Raw genomic sequence first — 20863 nt, 5'->3', positions numbered from 1 at the left:
TGTATCTAGGTAATATTGTAACATATGTAAAATGTGTGGGATTGCATCTCATCTAGGGGAGGGAGTAGAGGGAGGGAGGGGAAAATTTGGAAAAATGAATACTAGAGATAATGTTATAAAAAATTACTCATGCATATATACTGTTAAAAAATTTATAATTATAAAATTAATTTTAAAAAAAAGAGAGAAGATGGGACTTTAGCTGCAACTTGAAGAAACCCAAGAAATGAGGAGAGAAGAAAATGCATTCTAAGCATAGGGGGCACACAGAGAAAATGCTCATTCAGAAGATGGAATGTCTTGTTTGAGTGGATGGATACTATCTCTCCTCAGGCTTTTTAGAAAACTCTGAAGGGGTTGGTGATATCCTTATAATGCCATAGCTCATGAGGCTCTGCCAATGCACTTCCTCTCTTAATTATCAGTTGATATCAATTAATTATTTAATGAAATTAATTATTGATTAATTAACATCAATTAATTATTATTTACTTAAATATTCATCAAGCTTGACTTAATTAGAAATAAATATTTAGTAATGACACAATACATAGTGAGAACAAATAGTGCAAAGAACCCCCTGCTGGGAGTATTTCTATTGTTGTTGTTTTTTTCAATTATATCTGACTCTTTTTGATTTCATTTAAACTTTTCTTGTCAAAGAAACTGAAATAATTTGCCATTTCCTTCTCCAAAACATTTTGAAGATGAAGCAACAAAAGCAAGCAGGGTTAAGAGACTTGGATCAACTTCCACAACTAGTAAGTGCCTGAGGCCATATTTGAACTCTAGAAGATGAGTCTCTAACTTCAGGTCTGGTGTCCTATCCATCCTATCACTTAGCTGCCCAAAATGGAGGGACACATTCCCAGTAGTATATACTGAGTGCAGGGGCAAGTGAACTCAAACTTGGAATAATGTATGTGGCAAAAAAAAAAAAAAATCTCACAGTTCCTGGAAGTCCTTTTACTCCCCCTTTGTGGGGCAGGCTCAATAACATGGCTTCTTTGAAAAATTCTAGAGGCTTTCTTTAGCTAGTCCAATTTTTCCTTGATTTCAGATGCAGACCTTAATGTGGGCTGCTCTGGGGACATTCCTAGGAAGCTGAGGAGTTCAAATCCTCTAAGTAAAGTCCTTAAGGTCCTCTTTTTTTCCAGGAAAGTTGAGGAGATAATAGATTCTTTTCTCCTGTCCCCTCCCATGATTCCTTCTCAGTGACTTAACTGAGCAGATTAGTTTAATGCCTTTAACTGATTAATTGATTGATTAGAAGTGTTCCCATCTGATAAAGTCATTAGGGCTAGAATATCTTGCTAATTGCTTTAAGTGGAGTTGAGATAATTGATTGACTTATTTGATCCATCCCACCTCTATAAGGAAAGCAATGTTTAAACTTTAAAACACTATATAAATGGGAGTTAGTAGTTATTGGGTCGTAGGTTATATAATAGTGAATGTGAAACCTATCTCTGCTTCTTTCTTCCCTTTTTTGGGAAGGCAATTAGAGTTAAGTGACATACCCAGGGTTATACAGCTAGTAAGTATCAAGTGTCTGAGACCCAATTTGAATTCAGATCCTCCTGGTTCTAGGAACAGGGCTTTATCCACTATTCTAGTGAGCTTATTTCTTTTATTTCTCCCTCTCTCAAAAATCAGTGATGTGGCTCTTCCCTATGAAATCTATGAAAAAGATGTAATGACTTGAATAACACTGAAGTGCTTTTAATTAATACTGCCAAGAGGAATGTACATTTTTTCATTTTTCTTGACATATTTTATTTTTATATTACATTCATTCAGATTCCCCCACTTAGTGAATCATATCTTGTAGCAATCTCTCAGATCATATCATACAAATAGAAGCTACATGAGTTTCTAGGTAAAGTATAACCTTAAAAGTACAGGATTCTTACAGAGTGAAGTCTAAATAAAATCTCTTCCATCAACTAAATTTGTTAAGGCTATCCCACAAGGCAGAAGATGGATCATTGAATCATAGGACCATAGGTTTGGAATTGGAAAGGACATATGAGATCATCGAGTTCAACCCCCACATTTTATGGATGGATTATTGGTGCTCAAGTAATTTTCTCAGGGTCACACAAATAGAGCCAAGATTTGTAAAGTTTTCTGCTGCCAAGTCTAGTATTCTTTTCATCATATTACATGGCCTCTCTTAAAAGACAGAGGTAGTTTATTGACATCCCTAGTGATTGTAAACTTTGGGGTCCTTTGTATTTGTTGACATCATAAGAAAATTCTGTTCTCTGTTACTTGTTCTATATGAGATGGGTTCAAGCTTTGAAAATCAATGCAAATCCTGTTTTTGTTTTTTTGTTTTTTCCCAAAAGCCTTCCCTGACCATCCCAATCTGTGGTAATTTCTCCTTCCTCTTGCCTTTGGCACCTAGAGTTTCCTTTTGGTGCTAAATGGAAGTATATGGCATGGCTGAGTGAATAGATGGATGCAAAAACATTTCTTAAGCTTAGTATACTGGGCATAGAAATACAAAAGCAGAAACAATGGTCAGTAAACAGTGACCTAGAGGCACCTTCACTGGACCCCCATGTCCACGACTATAAAATGAAGGGGCTTGACTGTTTGGTCCTAATGTTCTTTGCAGCTCTATTTAGCTTTGAAAATGTCCTTTTGTGGATCTCTTCAAAAGAATGTTGGAAAAAAGATATTTTGCAAAAGTGGACTATTATGATTACCCCTCCTCCATTCTGTCATCCAGCCACATTAGCCTAATTTCTGTTCCTTGAATGTCATCCCCAAACTCTCCCTGGACAAAGGAACAGAGATGTCTGCAATGCTTTTTCCTCTTAAGTCTGGCTCCTGGCTTCCCTGGTTTCCTTCAAGATCCAGCTTTGGCCTTTCCCATTCTCGGTGTGCCAGCTCCTAATGTCTTCTTTCAGATTACTTTCATCTATTCTGTAAATATCTTAAATTTACTTAATTATTCACATGGTATCTCTCCCACAGTAATGTGTGCCACTTGAGAACAAAGACTGTTTTTATCTTTCTTTGAATCTCCAGTGCTTAGTACAAGGTCTGTCCCATAATAAGAGCTTAATAAATGTCTTTTGACTAATTAATCATATGCTGTGCTGTTTGGTTAAAAAAAAATTTAAAGGTGAGTAATTTAGGCTCCATTGGTCTTCAGACTGCACAGAGATAAGTAATAATGATTTCTTGATTTTTTATGAACTTTTTTTCATTATCATAGCTGGCAGAAGTGCTGGGAAGCCCACTGGCTTCCCAGTGTTCCTCACTTGTGTTCATCCAGACTCTTAAGTGGAAACATCTGGAATAATTCAAGGGGAAGGGGAAACAGTGAGGTGGCAAAGTGCTGGCAGTCTGCTGGGGCAATAAACTATGGATTAAGACAAAGAAGAAAAGGAAAATGAATTTTTGATTAAAATTATGATAGTCCTTAGAAAGTAGAGAATTTTACATGGAACAGATCTGGGTTCTATTGAGTTTGCCACTAATTATTAGACCTTGGGCAATTCACTTTCTTGATTCAGTTCACTTAATCAGAAACATTTATTAAATGCCTACAATATAATGGGCACAGAACTTAACACTGGAAATACAAAGGAGAAGGAGAAGGAGAAGGAGAAGGAGAAGGAGAAGGAGAAGGAGAAAGAAGGAGAAAACAAAAAAACAATCCTTGCCCAGGAATTCACAGTCTAATGAGGGAGATAACAAATACACAAACATATGGAGGATTAACTGGAAATAACCGAAGAATTCTGCTCTGGAATCAAGAGGAAAAAAGGAAAAGAATGTTTCTCATAGCAGGTGGGATTTTAGCTGAAACTTGTTTGGATTTAGGGGACAGAAGTGAGAAGACAGAGCATTGCAGGAATGGGAGACAGCCAGAGAAATTTCCTGGAGCTGGGAGATGCAACTTGTTCATATAATATCAAGTAGGCTAAAGTTACTCTATCAAAGACTATGTGACAAGCAATCACATGTAAGAGTATTATGAAGAACTTTGAATGCCAATCAAAGGATATTGTATTTGATTCCAGAAGCAATAAGGAGCCACTGAAGTTTATTTAGAATGGGTGACATGATCTGACCGATGACATGAGGATCCTTAGGTTCCCATTTATCACATGAGTGATTTGGATGAGATGAGATCTAAGATTCCAGAGATTGTATTCAATACTCTCAAATAAGGATCAAGCTTGAGATTTAACTTTTAAGAATGGATCAAGGAAACTCTTATTGAAACATACCATGAATCAAGATTGCTCACAAATCTAGCTTAATTAATAAAACTCTTGATTATGGAATTATATTTTCTTGGTTATTTTCTTTTCACCTCAGAGTGTATGATCCCCATCTGGAAAGCTTATATATTTGCATATTAATGAGGCATCACTGCTAATATGGATCTTCAAGAGAAAATCTATGTTATCTGAGTTAGGCAATTAATTAGATGCTTTGATACAGAAAATGGCACCTGAAGTTGAAGCTTACAAAATTCCAGCATTTATTCTTTGTTTCACTGATGTGAAGTCACAGACAAAGGACCTCAACATTGAATCACTTAATCAGGCAGGTAATTTGCAGTCAGCAAGCAAAGACTTCTTAGAGGAGATAATCCGTTATTCTGCAATAACATAATCTTTCCCAGATATGTAATTAGTGGCTTCATCCTTTTTCCAATTGGTGCAGGTCACTCTTTTTTCACTATTTCTCCTGTCAAGTATGCAAACTATCCTTTTTGCACTTTATTTGTAATACCTATGAAAGTGTGTTGCCTTTGGCCAAGTCCTGAATAGTTTTATTCTCCCCATTCTTTGAAGTTGCAATGGTAGCCCCTAATTGCTCACAAAGATCTTTTATTCTGTAAAAAAATGTTTATTTCTCTATTCACAATAGTTTTTAGGAGATGGTCAAAACTGTAGGTGAGATTCACATGGTTGACAAGCTTAACTTAGAAATGAACAAACATGTTTCCTGGAAATGGCTGCCTTGGGATAGACATAATCGCATTTGTTCAGACCAGAAATTCTTAACTCTTTTTCTGTGTTTTAGGGACCCCCTTCTTGTTTAATAATTTTAAATAATGGAAGAAAATACTAAATTTCTGATAGATGAAAACAAACCCCCTGAAATCTACCCATAGACTCTTTGACTATCTATGAACCCTGATTTAAAAACTCCTGGTTTAGTCATAAGATTCTATGCCAATAGTATGAGGGCCTATTCCATACATTCTAGGGGCCGTGTGACTGGGATAAAGACCATAATTTAAGTGTTGGAAGGACTTGGTTTGTGAACCAAAGGAAAACCTTTAGCCAAGAGCAAGGAGTCTTTACCCATACAACTGAAACCATGGGAGGAAAAAAACATCAAGGAACTTCTGTCCTAGGATAGCCAAAGAGAAGAGAGCAGATTCATTGCAGCCATTGTGGCCAATAGATTGGCTACCTTGAGAAGGGAACATAATGTAGCTGATAGGAGGAACTGTGATTCAAAGTCATTTTGTAATTGGAACTCTTAGCTATTTACAATCCCCTTTGTTAACAAAAACAATAATGAGAAGCAATGTGGTGGAGTGAAGAGAGGACTATCCAGGGAATAAAAATTTGGATTCAAATTTACCTTGAACACATTCTGGTTATGTGAGCTTGGGCAAATCTCATAACTTCTCCATGCCATAGATATATCTCTAAAAGTCTCCATTATAGAGAAACCGAAGTGGCCATTGTTGTCTTGTTAACAAAAGGAATTTCTCACCAGCATTTCCCCCACAATGACGATATCACAGATATAAACTCACTCCTTTTCTAAATCTCCCTTCCCCATTCCCTTAGAAACCAATCCTGGCAAAAACAGCTCACAGAGAATATGTCCCAGTTAGTAAAACACTTGTCTCATTGTGGTCAGTATAATAAGGAGATTGTTAGAATGGGAGTCAGGCAAGACCTGGATTCAAATCCCACACATTAGTTCTGTGACCCTGGGCAAACTATTTAATCTCTCTGAGTCTGTTTCCTCATTTATAAAAATACGGATAATTTTAGGTGTAGCTCCTAGATTATAGGATTGTTATGAACCTCCAAAGGGATAATAAAGATGAATTAACTTTGCAATATCAGAACTCTATAAATCACTTACTACTACTACCTATTACTACTAGCTACTAGCTATTCCATGGAGTTGGATGAAAAGCTCAAACAAAATAATGTATTTAAGGATTTTGTGAAGTGTTCAATTTTAGCTACTATTCATATAGTGATGATTCTGTTCATATAGGATGATGGAAAAAGTCTATTTTAAGGCCAGTTGACTATTTGACTGCTTTTCTCATGAAGTTGGGTGTTTGGGAGGGTTTTTTGGTGTTTTCCCCCCCCTAACAAGTTGCTGCCTCAGGCTTAAAGTCTTCTGAAGAGCAAGTAGGTATAAAAGGACACCTTCATCCTGAAAAGCTAGCTTACAATTTTTGTGTCTGTCCACTTGAGCTTGAAGGAAATGGATTTGTTTTTGTGAAATTGTGACTGTTGAGAAAAGTTAGAAACAAAAGAAATTAAACATATTTATAAACATAAAAATTTATTCTGTGTAGCAGTACAGGGCAGCACAGGGCATGGACCCAATCAATGGAAGTTACAGGAAAGTTAATTTTTGCTTAATATAAGGAATCGATTCCTAACAAAAGCAATTAATCATAATTTGCATAAGATGTCTTTCATGGAAATGTTTAGATAGAAGACTGGGTGATCACCTGTTAAGAACATCACTAAGGGGACTCCTGTATTTGGATTCAATTCAATAAACTTGTCATATACCTAGCGTGCTCAAAAAATTATGTTGGGTTTCATAGATGACCTGTCATTTCCTTCCTCCTCTAAAATATTATGATTTTAGAGGCCAATTTATAACAGGGTTCAAAGACCTTAACTAAGAAAGGTGGATGGTTCTCTCTACTGTCTCTCCTTCCACCCCTTGACTCATCACTTTTTTTTATTTCATTTGTTTTCATTTGCCTGAATTGCCTTAAAATTCAATTCAAAGTCTGATCTATTAAGCACTTCAATAGCTATTGAAGAATTCCTCAAACAATGTCAAATGATTCCAGCAAATTAGATATCTTCCTATTCCACAATGGGGATTTTGGTAGATGGAACATATTTCTGATTTGAAAAACATTTACCTCTGATTTCATTAATGTAGGAAAGTGCCAAAAATGAAACTCACTCTGTCAATGGTGATTGGCATTGATTTGGCAATTTACAATCTTAGAGAGTAGCTCAGGACCTAAGAGATAAGGAAATATTATAGTGACTTGCCTGGAATCACATAGCCAGTATACTACCAGGTTACCTTGCATCTATGGCTCCCTCTTACATATATTACTAGTTCAACTTCTTAAGTATAAATTTTATCTTTTCTATTTTAAGTACTACCAAACTGAAACTGAGGCAGAGAGAGTCCCATAGCTAGTAAAAAGCAAAACCAAAATTTAGATTTTTTTTCTTTGAAGTTAATTGCTTTCCCCAATATATGTAAAATACTATGAATGTTTCTATAATTTACTCAGTATGAAATTATTTTCTCTCAACAACCCAAGAGGAAGGAACATGATATAGTCATCATAATTCTCATTATCCAGATGAGGAAATAAAACATTCTGCCTTCAAGGAGCTTCCTCTATCAACAAATATGTTGATATATCTAAAATATGTACAAAGTAATGTATGTACGTGTATGCATATATGTATATTTGAGAGGAGGCAGGTGCCGGTAATGGGGATAAGGAAAATTTTCTTATAGAAAGGATCACTTGAGCAGAATTTTGAAGGAAAAGAATTTTAAAAGATAGAAGTGAAAGTGACAATGTATTCCAGACAAAGTCATAGAGCAAAGAGAATGTCATATGTGACAATTTGCTTATTTATACTTCTGAAGTTATTGAACTTTAAAACTTCATGGAGATTTTAGGCCCTTGTTTAGCATGAAATCAGAAAAAGACTTTAATTGTATTTTGGCTTTCCTTTCCTCTCTCTTTTTCTTTCTTCCTTCCTTTTCTTCTTTTCTTCCATCCTTCCTTATTGCTTCTTTCTCCTTTTTCATTCCTTCCTTCTTTTCTTTCTTTTCCCTTACTTTATTGTTTTCTCTCTCCTTTCTTCCCTCCCTTTCTTCCTTTATTTCTTCTTTGATCTCTTCCCTTCTTCTTTCTTTTCTCCTTTCCTCCTTCCCTTCATTTTTATCCCAACTATCTTCAGCCTTCATCCCATATCTGAAAAAAAGTTTTGTAAAAAGTGTTTGTCTTTATCAGGGAGTCCACAGGGCAAAAAAAATGTTGCCAATCCTTCAGCAAAAGATCAGGCTGGTTATATGTCCCTTTTCTTTTAACTTCAACAAATCTGGCCTATTTCTTAAGGGTGGCATACTTCCAAAGGAACCAAGGGACCAAAAAGGAGATGCAGAACGCCAAAATGGAAAGGCTCTTTTCATAACTCTCTAGTTACAGATAAAAATTTGCCTGAGAATCTGATGATAAGTTCCCTTCCTGGAACTCAAGTTAAACACACAGATCTTTGACCCAAATTCCACAGGTTGGATTTCTGATCAGAAACTTGCCTGATGTCTAACAGGAAAGAAATAACAGGACAGAGTGTCCTCTATTTTAATCCAGAGAATGCAGGAACAGGCTGGATTCAGCAGGATGTAAAGAATCAGCTCAGTTTACAGGGTAGAGTACTGCTTGCACAGATGAATAAACAACTGAACCAAATAGTGAGCTGCTATTCTCACAGCTCCAAAGAGATACTGACATATTTGGAGAGAAACACAGAGAATTTCAGAGCTGAAAGAATCTTAACTGACAATCCATCCCCAATACCTAAAATTATTTCCTTCAACAACATACTTGAAAAATGGTTAACCAGCTGCTGCTTAAAGACCTTCAATGAAGAGAAGCCAATCACCTCCCAAAACTGTCCAAGCCGTTTTTTTGGTAACTTGAATTATTAGTAAGCTTTTCCCAGCTCTACACTGGAATCAATCTAACTATCCCATCTTATATGTGTAGGAAATAACTGTCTGATACCTAATTCTTTAGATGTGATCAATCTGGATAGTTGAGCCAAAACTAAAAACTTTAACTGCTATAGTTGGAAACAAAATGAGCTAGAATATGAGAAATGGATTCTGCCCTCTCTCAGAGACCAGACTCTCCAAGGCTGATCCTGCTTGGACAATGTACATCAGTTCAGAACTAAGAGGGTCTCTTCAGTGAACCAGAAAAAATAATAACAAAATTCATCTGGAAGAATAAAAGATCAAGAATATCAAGGAAATTGATGGGAAAAAATGAAAAGGATTGTGTCTTTGCAGTACCAAACATAAAGTTGTATAATAAAGCAGCAGTCAGCAAAACCATTTGGTACTGGTTGAGAAACAGAGTGCTGGATCAGTGGAATAATTAGATACACATGATACAATAATCAAGGCCTATAGTAATCTAATATTTGATAAACCCCCAAACTCCAGTATCTGGAATAAGAACTCACTATCTGATAAAAATTGCTGGGAAAACTGGAAAATAATGTCAGAAACTCAGCATATACCTACATCTTACACACCATACCAAAAGAAGGTCAAAATGGGTACATGATTTGGGCATAAGGGATGATACTATAAACAAATTAGAAGAGCAAGAGATAATTTACCTATTAGATCTTTGAAGAAGGGAAGAATTTATGATCAAAGAAGAGCTAGAGCACATTATGAAAGGCAAAATAGACAACTTTGATTACATTTAATAAAAAGATTTTGCACAAAGAAAGCCAATAGATACAAGATTAAAAGGGAAATAAAAAATTAGAGGAAAATCTTTAGAGACAGTGTTTCTGATAAAGGTCTCATTTTTAAATATATAAAGAACTATGTCAAATTTATAAGACTAGAACTTATTTGCCAGTTGATAAATGGTCAAAGGATATGGACAGACAATTTCAAAGGATGAAATTAATGCCATCTATAGTCACATGAAAAAATGCTCTAAATTGCTATTGATTAGAAAAATACAAATTGAAACAACTCTGAGTCTTATACCTCTCAGATTGGCTAAAATGACAGGAAGGGGTAATGATAAATGTTGGAGGAGATGTGGGAAAAATTAAAACAACTAATGCATTCTTGGTAGAATTTTTAAATGATCCAACTATTCTGGAGAGTAATCTGGAACTGTGTTCAAGGATCTATAAAATTCTGCATACCCCTTGATGTAGCAGTATCCCAAGGAAATCATAAAGAAAGGGAAAGGACCCACAGGTACAGAAATGTTTGTAGCAGCGCTTTTTGTGGTAACAAAGACTTGGAAAATGAATAGATGCTCATCAATTGAGGAATGGCTGAATAAGTTGCAGTATATGAAAACAATGGAATATTATTGTTATATAATAAAAAAAGATGAACAAGCTGATTTTAGAAAAGCCTGGAAAGATTTACATGAACTGATGCTGAGTGAAACAAACAGAACTAGGAATGTGTTGTATACAATAACAGCAAGAAAATGTGATGATCAGCTTTGAAAGACTTGGTTCTTCTCAGTTGCCAGTGATCCAAAGCAATCCCAATAGACTTTGCACAGAAAATACTGTCTGCAGGCAGAAAAAGAACTATGGAGATGGAATGCAAATCAACACATACTTTGTTTACTTCTTTTTTCTGTTTTTTTTTTTTTTTATCTCCCATGGTTTTTCCCTTTTGTTTTGATTTTTCTCTCCCAACATGATTCGTAAGGCAATGTGTATTAAAAGTAAAGAAATAATTTTTAAATAGGAATGACAAATTCACTGTCAATGAAGAGAAAACTAAAATAATTAAGAGCCATTTTGCCTAATTATATGTCAATAAATTTGACAAACTAAATTAAATGTGGGAATATCTACAAAAACGTACATCATTCAGATTAACAGATTAATTAGTCTCAATACTATAGAAACCATTTGGAAAACTAGACAAAGAATGAGTCTACCAAATTTATTTTATGACACATATATGCTACTGCTATCAGCCAGGAAGAGCCAAAACAGAGAATGAAAATTATAATCATTTCCCATAATTTATGCTGATGTTAATTTTTTTAAATAGCAAGGAGATTACAGAAATATGTCAAAAAGGATAATGAACAGATGGAATTTATACCAGAAATCCATGGCTAGTTCAATATTAGAAAAACTGTCATCATAATCAATTATATCATCAATGATAAAAGCAATAAAAATTGTCATTTACACCTCTCAAATCTTGCCATCCTATAAAAAAAAGAAAGAAAAGAAAAAAAATAGAGGTATTCTGAGGAGCAATACACCACTGTATAGCAAAATACAGTAGAAATTCCCTTCCTATCTGAATAAGACTAGATGGCAGCTGAGATCTCTTCTGACTCAAATTCTGGTTGGTTCTGGGATCAATGATTCTATGAGTTAGTTTACCATTGATTTGAGTTATAAAAATAAATGGAAATTGATCAATTTTGGATGAGTTATCACAAGGAAGGTCATTGTGGATGTAGACTCCAGTGTGAACAATGTCACAGAGATAAAGAACGCATAAGGATACATGGGTGGACTGAGGGGGAGGGCTGATCTGGTACAAATAAAGTTTAGAAACAAGGGTAGAGTTTTTGGGAGACTGAGCCTGTGTGTGCTGGAATAACATAGATAATGGTTCTATTAGCTGCAATTCTTATACTTTCCAATTCAACCCAAGATGAGTCAGTTGCAATGTCTTACAGTTTTGCAATCTCTGGAATGAGTGGAAGTATAAAGCAAATGTCTTTACAGACTTTTACTTTACTAAAGTATCTTTGTCCTATCCTGGAAAAATGTAGCTTCCTTTTTTGTTCTAGTCCTTTTAGAAAGGGAAATATATGCAGACTTGTTTGGGTCATTCCTAAGTGATCTCCAGGAAAACCTTCTGCTTGTGAAATATGCAAAAGGATTCTTGGAGCCCACACTTTGAGCTCTGACCTGCCTTGAGGTCTGCCAGATTCCCAATGGATTCCCAGCAAGTTGTTGTTGTTGATCCTTCTTTTTGGAGGATCATGGCATCAAGGAGGTAATACCATGACATACAAGTGAATTAGATTTAAAAATGAGGGAGAGTTGTACAAGGTCACTGGCCTCACTTTCCTCTCCAGAACTATCTGAATCCAGTTGCAAGATGTCGCCAAGGTACTAGACCAAAGATGATCACCAGTCAGTCTCCCTCAATGTGTCATCTATAACCTGCATCAACTGAGATCACAAGCTTAAATGATAAAATTACTGGTTTGCCCCCCAGCCAAAAGGACTCCAAAGCTCTAGCTCAAACTGACTTGAGTGTTTGTGATGTATTTAGTGATGGACCCAATCAGTGAATTGTTTATATTGAGCACACCCAGACCTAATAGGGCAAGATAACAACAAATAAAGTTGTGTATGTTTCTTTTTAAATGAAAAATTCTGTGTGGTCACAGTACAATGGTGTATAAAATTGTATTTAAACCATTCAAACCAGGACTGATTTTTAAGTGTCAAGTAAAACTTCTTTTATAATACTGAATTATTCTCTTATTCATTCAATAATAGTAAGAATAATTTTTTCTGCTATTATAAGGTTTACAAAGCAACTTACAATCAAACCATACATTTTTGTATCTCAGCCTCAGAAGCTGCATTGAGCACATAATCGTCTGTGGACAAAAAGTCACATATCAACTCTCCCTCTACTTTAGTTTTGGCTTGAAGCCTTTTCTAGTTAAATAATTTATCATCAGTTCAATCACTGACATTGATGTCATTTTCATCCTTGTTGAAATCATTCAACAACATTGCTGAAAACATCATACTAAAAAGCATGGAGAGCAAGTACACAGCCCAATTTCACTCTGTTGATGACTTGGAAAACACAAAAGCAGCAGGTATTCCAGAGCCCATTATAGCACTGGCAAATAATACTAAGAACTTCTCTGGGCTACCAAATTTTGCTATTGTTTTTCACAAGCCCAAGACTAACATCATCAAATGCCTTAGTCAGGTCAACAAATGTTGTATATAGACTTCTCTTCTGCTTCTGACAATTTCCCTAAACTCATTGGGCAGCAAAAACTGTATTGGCTATTCCTTAGCCTTTTCTGAAGTCACACAGGTAGATGACCATCTTCCAGATGAGGGATAAGCCTATTAGGGAGGACTTTGGCAAGAATCTTGCTGGCAATGAATGAGAGACACTCTCTGTAGTTGTTATAAGACAACAAATTTCCTTTTCCTTTATATAGATAAACAACGGAAGATCCTTAAACACTTAGGGATAACATCCTCTTGCTATATAACCCAGAAAATTTTAGTAATACTTTTGATGAATAATGGACCCTCGGCTTTTAAATCTCAGATGGAATGGAATCAGGAACTTTGCCACATAATAGAAGACTAATGTTATTCCAAACTTCTTCAGTTGCAAATTTGGGTAGAGAAGTAGTGACTTCAACCCAAGGCACACAGTCAATGACTTCAGCCATTGATCAATGATAGTCTATTGAAAACACTATGGAAGTGTTCATACCACCTCACTAGAATCATATTCTTAATTAATAATTTAATAATAATAAATAATAATACATTAATAAATTTAATAATACATTAATAAATGTGGCTCCATCAGCACTGAGTAGTTGAGATGTACCTTAAGTATTTGTCCCATAAAAAGCCTTCAGGGCATTATAAAATCACTTTGGATTGTTACTATCAGTGTAAAACTGAATTTTATCAGCCTTTTTAACTGAGCCAAGAATCCTTTATTACTCTAAGTTTCACTTGTACTTTATTTTTTTACTGCCTTCTTAATGATGGGCAAACTACTGTCGATAAACTCTGTGGAGTTCTAATATTTTTTGTTTAGCATCTTCTGAATTTCCCCATCATTGTCAAACCAATCTGAATGTCTATGAATGTTATGGCCCAGATGAGTAAAATATGGTGCTGTACACCAAATCTCTGAAAGCTGACTACAACTTTTCTGCGCCTCTGTTGCTCACTGTGTGTTGGCTCAATTTTACTTTCAATTTAGCAACAAACATTTTCACTATTAGAAAAGCAAAAACCTTAGGTCAGCTTCATACCCTAATAAAACATTTGATCATAGATACTTATTGTGTGTCATGGACCATTTTGATAGCAATCTGATGACATTTATGTACATTTTCTACAAATAATGTATTATAATTATGTAAAATACATAGGATTACAGAGGAAATCAATTATGTTGAAATAGTTATCATTTTTTAAAAGCAAGCTCATGGACTTCAATTTCAGAATCCCTTTATAAAAGAAAATTGATGTTCAGTGTTGCCCAATTTGTGAGTTACTGACCCCAGATTGCAGAGACAACAAACCTAGGCCAGGGTGCCAGAAGTTTTGACCTTAAGTTTAGGCCCTAGAGTACTAAAATTTAGAGGGCTTTGATAATATTTATATATTTTCAATGAATAGAAATCACTGAGTTTATCACCTAGTTAGCAAAAACTATTTGTTAATATAAGGAATTGACAGATGATAATGGTTAATTATCCCAAATTTTACTAGGTAGATTCCTCCTCAGATCATTCCAACCTTGTCCTGCTTCCTTCCATTGCAGCAACATCACTGAATAATACCTTAAAGCGTTCTGGAGTCTCTATTATGGAGGCCAAATTTTCTGTCTCTACCCAAGAGGTCTTATATCCTAAAGTCCAAGTTCTTCTTTCCCTACCCCAGCAGTCACCCCATTCTTTATTCCCAGCTGCTTTCTCCTGGACAGATTATCAAGAATTTCAGAATTTCTGTCCAGGGCTTTGTAGAATAATTGCTAGAGATCTGTATATCCATAGTTCTTGATTTATGACATGTTCATTCCTAGGATCCCTAGAGTAAAGCTACAAGGAACCTGATACCTTTTCCTACAACACCTGTTTATGAACATGGATTTTTTGAGTACTTGCTTTGAAATCTGTATTCTAAAACCAGAAGGTTATAGAATGATATTTAAGACCGTAATCAATTCAACTAGGCTTTCATTCTCAAAAAGGTCCAGCAACTTCAGTCAAGGACTCTACAAGAAATAAATATACATTCTGGAATCTGATTACACAAGTTTCTCATGTCTCTATATTAATATATTTAAAAATGTAGGATCATAGGGTGGGAACTTAAGAGGTAATTTGGTCCAACACTTACCTTTGATAGATGAGGAAATTGAGACTTAAAGAACTCACAGGATCACAGATTTATAACTGAAAGGGTCTTACCTTTCATCTAATTCAAGGATTTCAGTTCAGACTGTGTGGAACAGGGAGTGAAGCCTATAGAGATGCTGCTGAACAGCATAATGGCATACTAGATAAAGTGACTTAACTTGTCAAAACTTTCAGAAGCTTCAAAAGAAAATTATATTTGGTGCCTGGCTGCTGACATGAGGAGGGCACTGGGTATATGAAAAACATTACCCTACAGAGGAGAGTAGCTTGTCAAAAAGTTCAGGTATTTGCAAATCAACTTATTCCTTTCAAAGCAAACATGAAGAAAGAAACTGACTTTTGGCACCCTGCAGCTTGCAAAGGAAAAGCTAGAAATCTTTTTGAAAAGAATGCTGTCACAAGTTTACACTTACCTGGCATGGATGTGACAGTAGTCAAGACAGATTATCAGAAACAAACCAAGAAGCTGTTGGAAATCTGTTGATGCTGGTAAACCTCTTCTAAGAATAATTTTTGAAATTCATATTTGAAGGGAATGCTAAATTTCAGTTAGATGGTATTGAAAATGAAGATATAATTTTTCCATTAAAGATCGCAGACTCTTAAATCTACTCATAAACCCACTGGATTTTAGGTTAAGGTAGAAATGATTATTAAACAACACATTATTGTGGAGATCCCTCTACTTTCCCAAAACTATGCCCCATCTAAACTATCTTATCTAGGTGAAAGTATTGCCCTACCTAATTAGAAAACCTTACAAAAGCAGTTAATCTAAGGTGAATTTTGCTGTGTTCCCACTCAGGTTGGTGTGAGAGGGGGGATAGATGCTTTGTCTAGATTGCCCAGGGCAGGGAGTGATTTGGAAGAAAATTATGTGCTCAAAGTTGTCCCCAGACCCTCATTAGAACAGGTTTAACACATATTATAATATTCATTCTTTTCATTGTTAACCAATCAGAGTTGATTGACAGCCTCTAGAACATCCATTCTTCCAAAAGTATATAAGCATGGAGAGGGTTCTAAGAAAGGTATTTGGCATTGGAGAGTATCACTGATTCCTATTATTCATTACATGCTGGCATGACTAATGAAATGATTAATTACCCAGAAACTATATCTTTCTATATTTTTCTATATCAAAGTTAAGAATTTCTTGATCTATCATTTCTCAGAGTGATCGATCCAATGTCACACAAGCAATGAGTATTGAATCCAGGCTCTCTAAGTTGATATATAGACCACCTTTCACTGGGTCATGTTGACTATAGATGCTATAGTGCTAAACAATAAATAAATTTATTTAAATAGTTATAAATTCATTTTTATACTTGTGTTTTTTGTTAATCAATGCATGCTCTAAGTAAAACTACTATCATACTGGGGACAGAGTGTAAAATTTTCTTTTTATTAAATTTTCATGACATTTTTGGGAAAGCTCAGTGATTTCCCCGATACTTTGTTATTTAATAATCATTTCTGCCATAATCTAAAGTCCATTGGGCTCATGAGTAAATTTAAGAGTGTCTATGAACTTTAATGGGAAAAAAATTTACATCTTCATTTTCACTAGCATCTAACTGAAATTTAGCATTTCCTTCAATTATGAATTTCAAAAATTATTCTTAGAAGACATTCATCAGCTTCATCAGATTTCCAACAGCTTTTTGGTTTGTCCCTAATAAGCTGTCTTGACTACTGTCACATCCACAAACTTGTGACAGCATTCTTTAAAAAAAAAAAAAAAAAAAAAAAAAAAAAGTTTCTGGTTTTTCCTTTGCAAGTCGCAGAGTACAGAAAGTCAGTTTCTTTCTTAATGTGTGCTTTGGAAGGAATAAGTTGATTTCTAAAATAGGTTGGAACTATGACCCAACTCAGGACATAGGCTCTAGAGTCAGAGGACCGGGGTTGAAATCTTACCTCAGATACAACACATAGGAATTTGAGCAAATCACTTAATTTCCCCATACTTCAGCTTCCTCATCTGGAAAATTAAGGAATTTGAAGAAATGACTTCTGAGCTATTTCTAGTTCTAGATCTATGATCCTATGTTCTCTCCTCATCTCCACTCTCTCTTCTATCCCATCCCCATTCATAATATTTAGCTATAAGTCCCTTAAAAGCTGCCCTTTGGATGAAGATAATGATATTTTTTCAAGTTATGGGTTAAGAAGAAAATCAGATTCAGTGAGAAAAGAATAATTGTTGCTAAACTATGCATGTTCTTTGGCCCAGAAAAACCATTGCTAGTTTTATAACTCAAAGATAATCTATTTTTGTGTCAAGGAACTTAAAACAAAGGGGATACCCATCTAAAGGAGATTGGCTAAATCAATTAGAGCATATGAATGCCATAGGAATGATAAAGGGAGGGTCTCAAAGAAATCTAGGAGACTTATAGAAATTGATTCAGAGTGAAGTGAGGAGAACCAAGAAAACAATTTATACAAAAACAACATTGTTATAAAGAAAAACAAATTTAAGAGAATTAAGAATGCAGATGACTATAATGACCAACTATAATTTTAGAGAATTAATGAAACTCTGAGCATACTTCCTGATGCAGAGCTAATGGATTTAAAATATAAAATAAGAAATGTTTTTTACATAAGTTTGTTTATCCTGACTAGGCACATTTGTTATAAACACTTTTTTATAATAACTTTTTGTTTTTCAAAATATGTGCAAAGATAATTTTAACATTAACCCTTGGAAAAATCTTGTGTTCCATATTTTTCTCCTTTCCTCTCTACCTCTACAGTCCTCTAGACAGCAAGTAATCCTATATATAGATATATATATTAAATATGTGCAATTCTTCTAAACATATTTTTACATTTATCATGCTGCTCAAGAAAAATTGGATCAAAAAGGAAAAAAACAAAAGAAAAAAAGCAAGCAAACAAACAACAAGAAGAACAACAACAAGGTGAAAATACTATTTGTAATCCACATTGAGTCCCCATAGTCCTCTTTCTGTATGCAGATGGCTCTGTCCATAACAAGACCATTGGAACTGTCCTGAATCATCTCATTGCTGAAAAAAGTTAAGTCTATCAGAGTTGATTATCACATAATCTTGTTCTATAAGAAATGATATAATAATAATATTTTAATTTAATATAATCAAAATTGTCCATTTTGCATTTCATAAAGTTTTCTAATTTTTCTTTGGCCCTAAGTTCTTTCCTTCTTCACAAGCTGAGAGATAGACAATCTTGGTATAAGGTGTTAGATATTGATCAATGCCTACTTACTACCATATTATTTTCCAATTTTCCCAGCAATTTTTGTCAGATAGTGAGTTTGTATTTCAGAAGGTGGAGCCTTTGGGTTTATCAAACACTAGGTTACTATAGTCTTATCCTGTGATCCTAACTTATTCCACTGATAGACTACTCTATTTCTCAGCCAATACCAAATATATTTGATGACCACTGCTTTATAATATAATTTTAGGTCTGGTTTAGCAAGGCCACTTTCACTTGCATTTTTTCCCATTAATTCTCCTCAAATTCTTGACCTTTTGTTCTTCCTGATTAATTTTGATATTATTTTTCTAGTTCTACAAAGTAATTTCCTGGCAGTTTTAATGGTATGGCACTGAATAAGATTAATTTAGGGAGAATGGTCATTTTTATTATATTAGTTCAGCCTATCCATGAGCACTTGAGAGTCTTCCAATTTTTTAGATCTAACCTTATTTATGTGAAAAGTGTTTTTCTAATTGTGATCATATAGTTCCTGGCTTTGTCTTAGTAGATACACTTCCGAATATTTTATATTATCTACAATTATTTTAAATGAAATTTCTCTTTCTATCCCTTGCTATTGGACTTTGTTGGTGACATATGAAAGTGATGATGATTGATGTGGGGGGGGGGTTGTTCTTATTTTGTATCTTGTAGCATTTTTTTCCTGTTGAGGTAGTGTGAGACAGATGGGGGTCAAAGATATGATAGCTGAAAAAGAAAGAAAGGAAAATAATATCATTGAAGTATTTTACATGCCCAGAGAGGAATAAAATGAAGGTCCAAAAGAATCAAAAATAAGAACAAAAGCTTTGAAGCCATATTGAGTGTGTGTATATTTGTATATATAGATGTATATTTATGTATATAAATACACATAAACATATACTTGTACATATATGCATGGCCAGTAGAAGTTAGTTTGTTTCACTAATATATTTACTACAAGGATTTTATTTTGCTAGGCTTTTTCCAATGAGGAGGAGGAAGATGAAATGGAAAGAATATATATTTTTGTCAATTGAAAAAAAAAACACAATAATTTATTGAATAGCTCACAATCTCAAATTTCTAAGGCTATTAGTTATGTAGAAGAGACCTACTTACATTGATAGAGGTAATACCTCATTAAAAAATCTCTACATTTATTAAATCACACTTCTTACAAGAAAAAAAAAAAAAACTTATGATGAAGCTGTTAGGGAGGAGAACCATAGATACATCTATGCACAACAAATTTGAGAACCTCTTGGGAGACCACCAGAGGGAGCACTTGACTTGAAGGAGAGTTGAGAGAAACAGATTTTTCTTTCCTCACTCCATTAAGTGTCTTTTAGTTAAAGAAACTATAGGATGCTGTTAAAGATGTATAAAAGGGAGAAGAGGAAGGGAAGGAAGAATGTATTATCTTTAAAGATTAACTTATTTCTTGTGTTGAAATACAATCGTTTATAAGTTCTTTCTATGAAGAAGAAGAAATTGAGATTTTTAAGAAAGGTTGCACAGTAAAATATAGATATATCAATGAACAGAAAATAATTTATTAAGCAACTACAGTGAAAAGTTCTGGGAATGCAAATATACAATGCAAAGACCTTTAAGGATCTAACATTCTAATGAAGGAGACAACACATAAGAGTATTCACCATAGAGAGACACTTTGGGTCAGAAATTTTTAGGAATGATGAGTGGAATGAGCTTAAGAGGAATAGACTGATTAACCATATAAGAATTGATATGATCATTATCAATAGTTCTACAGAGTTGAGGGAAAAGAGATGAAAGAAAAGGAAATCAAAGGGAAAGACATAAGGAAGGTAGGTAGTTGGTCAGTATATAATTCTTCATTCTCAAAGAAAATCATAGCATCAGGGAGGTGATGCCATGACATGCAAGTGAATCAGATTTGAGTGAGGGAGCATTACACAAAGTCAGCAGCCTCACTTTTCCCTCCAGAGCCATCTGAATTCAGTGTAAAGCAGATGTCCCTTAGCATTTTTGAAATGGTGGTCCACAAGAAGAAAAATTTTTAAAAAAGTTGATGTCTGAATTCTCCAAATCAAGCTACCATTTTCCTTCCTTAGCTCTACAAGGGAATGGGTAACAGAATAGTCTTGGTCACTTATCTAGGTCTTAAAGATCATCTGGTTTAACTCCTTTATTTTATAGTGAGGAAATTGAAGGTCACACAAGTAGTAAATATCAGAGGTGAGTTTTGAAACAAAGTCCTCTGACTCCAGAATCTTTGAAAGATCCAGGCACATACTCTATCTATTGACTCAAATTGCAGTCCCTCCTCCAATTCATGTCCATGAAACTCTTCTACAAAGGACTTATAATTGCTTGGATCTTGTTCAGTTAAAA

The sequence above is a fragment of the Sminthopsis crassicaudata genome, chromosome 2 (assembly GCF_048593235.1).
Source record: "Sminthopsis crassicaudata isolate SCR6 chromosome 2, ASM4859323v1, whole genome shotgun sequence".
NCBI lineage: Eukaryota > Metazoa > Chordata > Mammalia > Dasyuromorphia > Dasyuridae > Sminthopsis > Sminthopsis crassicaudata.
Note: the sequence above shows the minus strand (reverse complement) of the source record.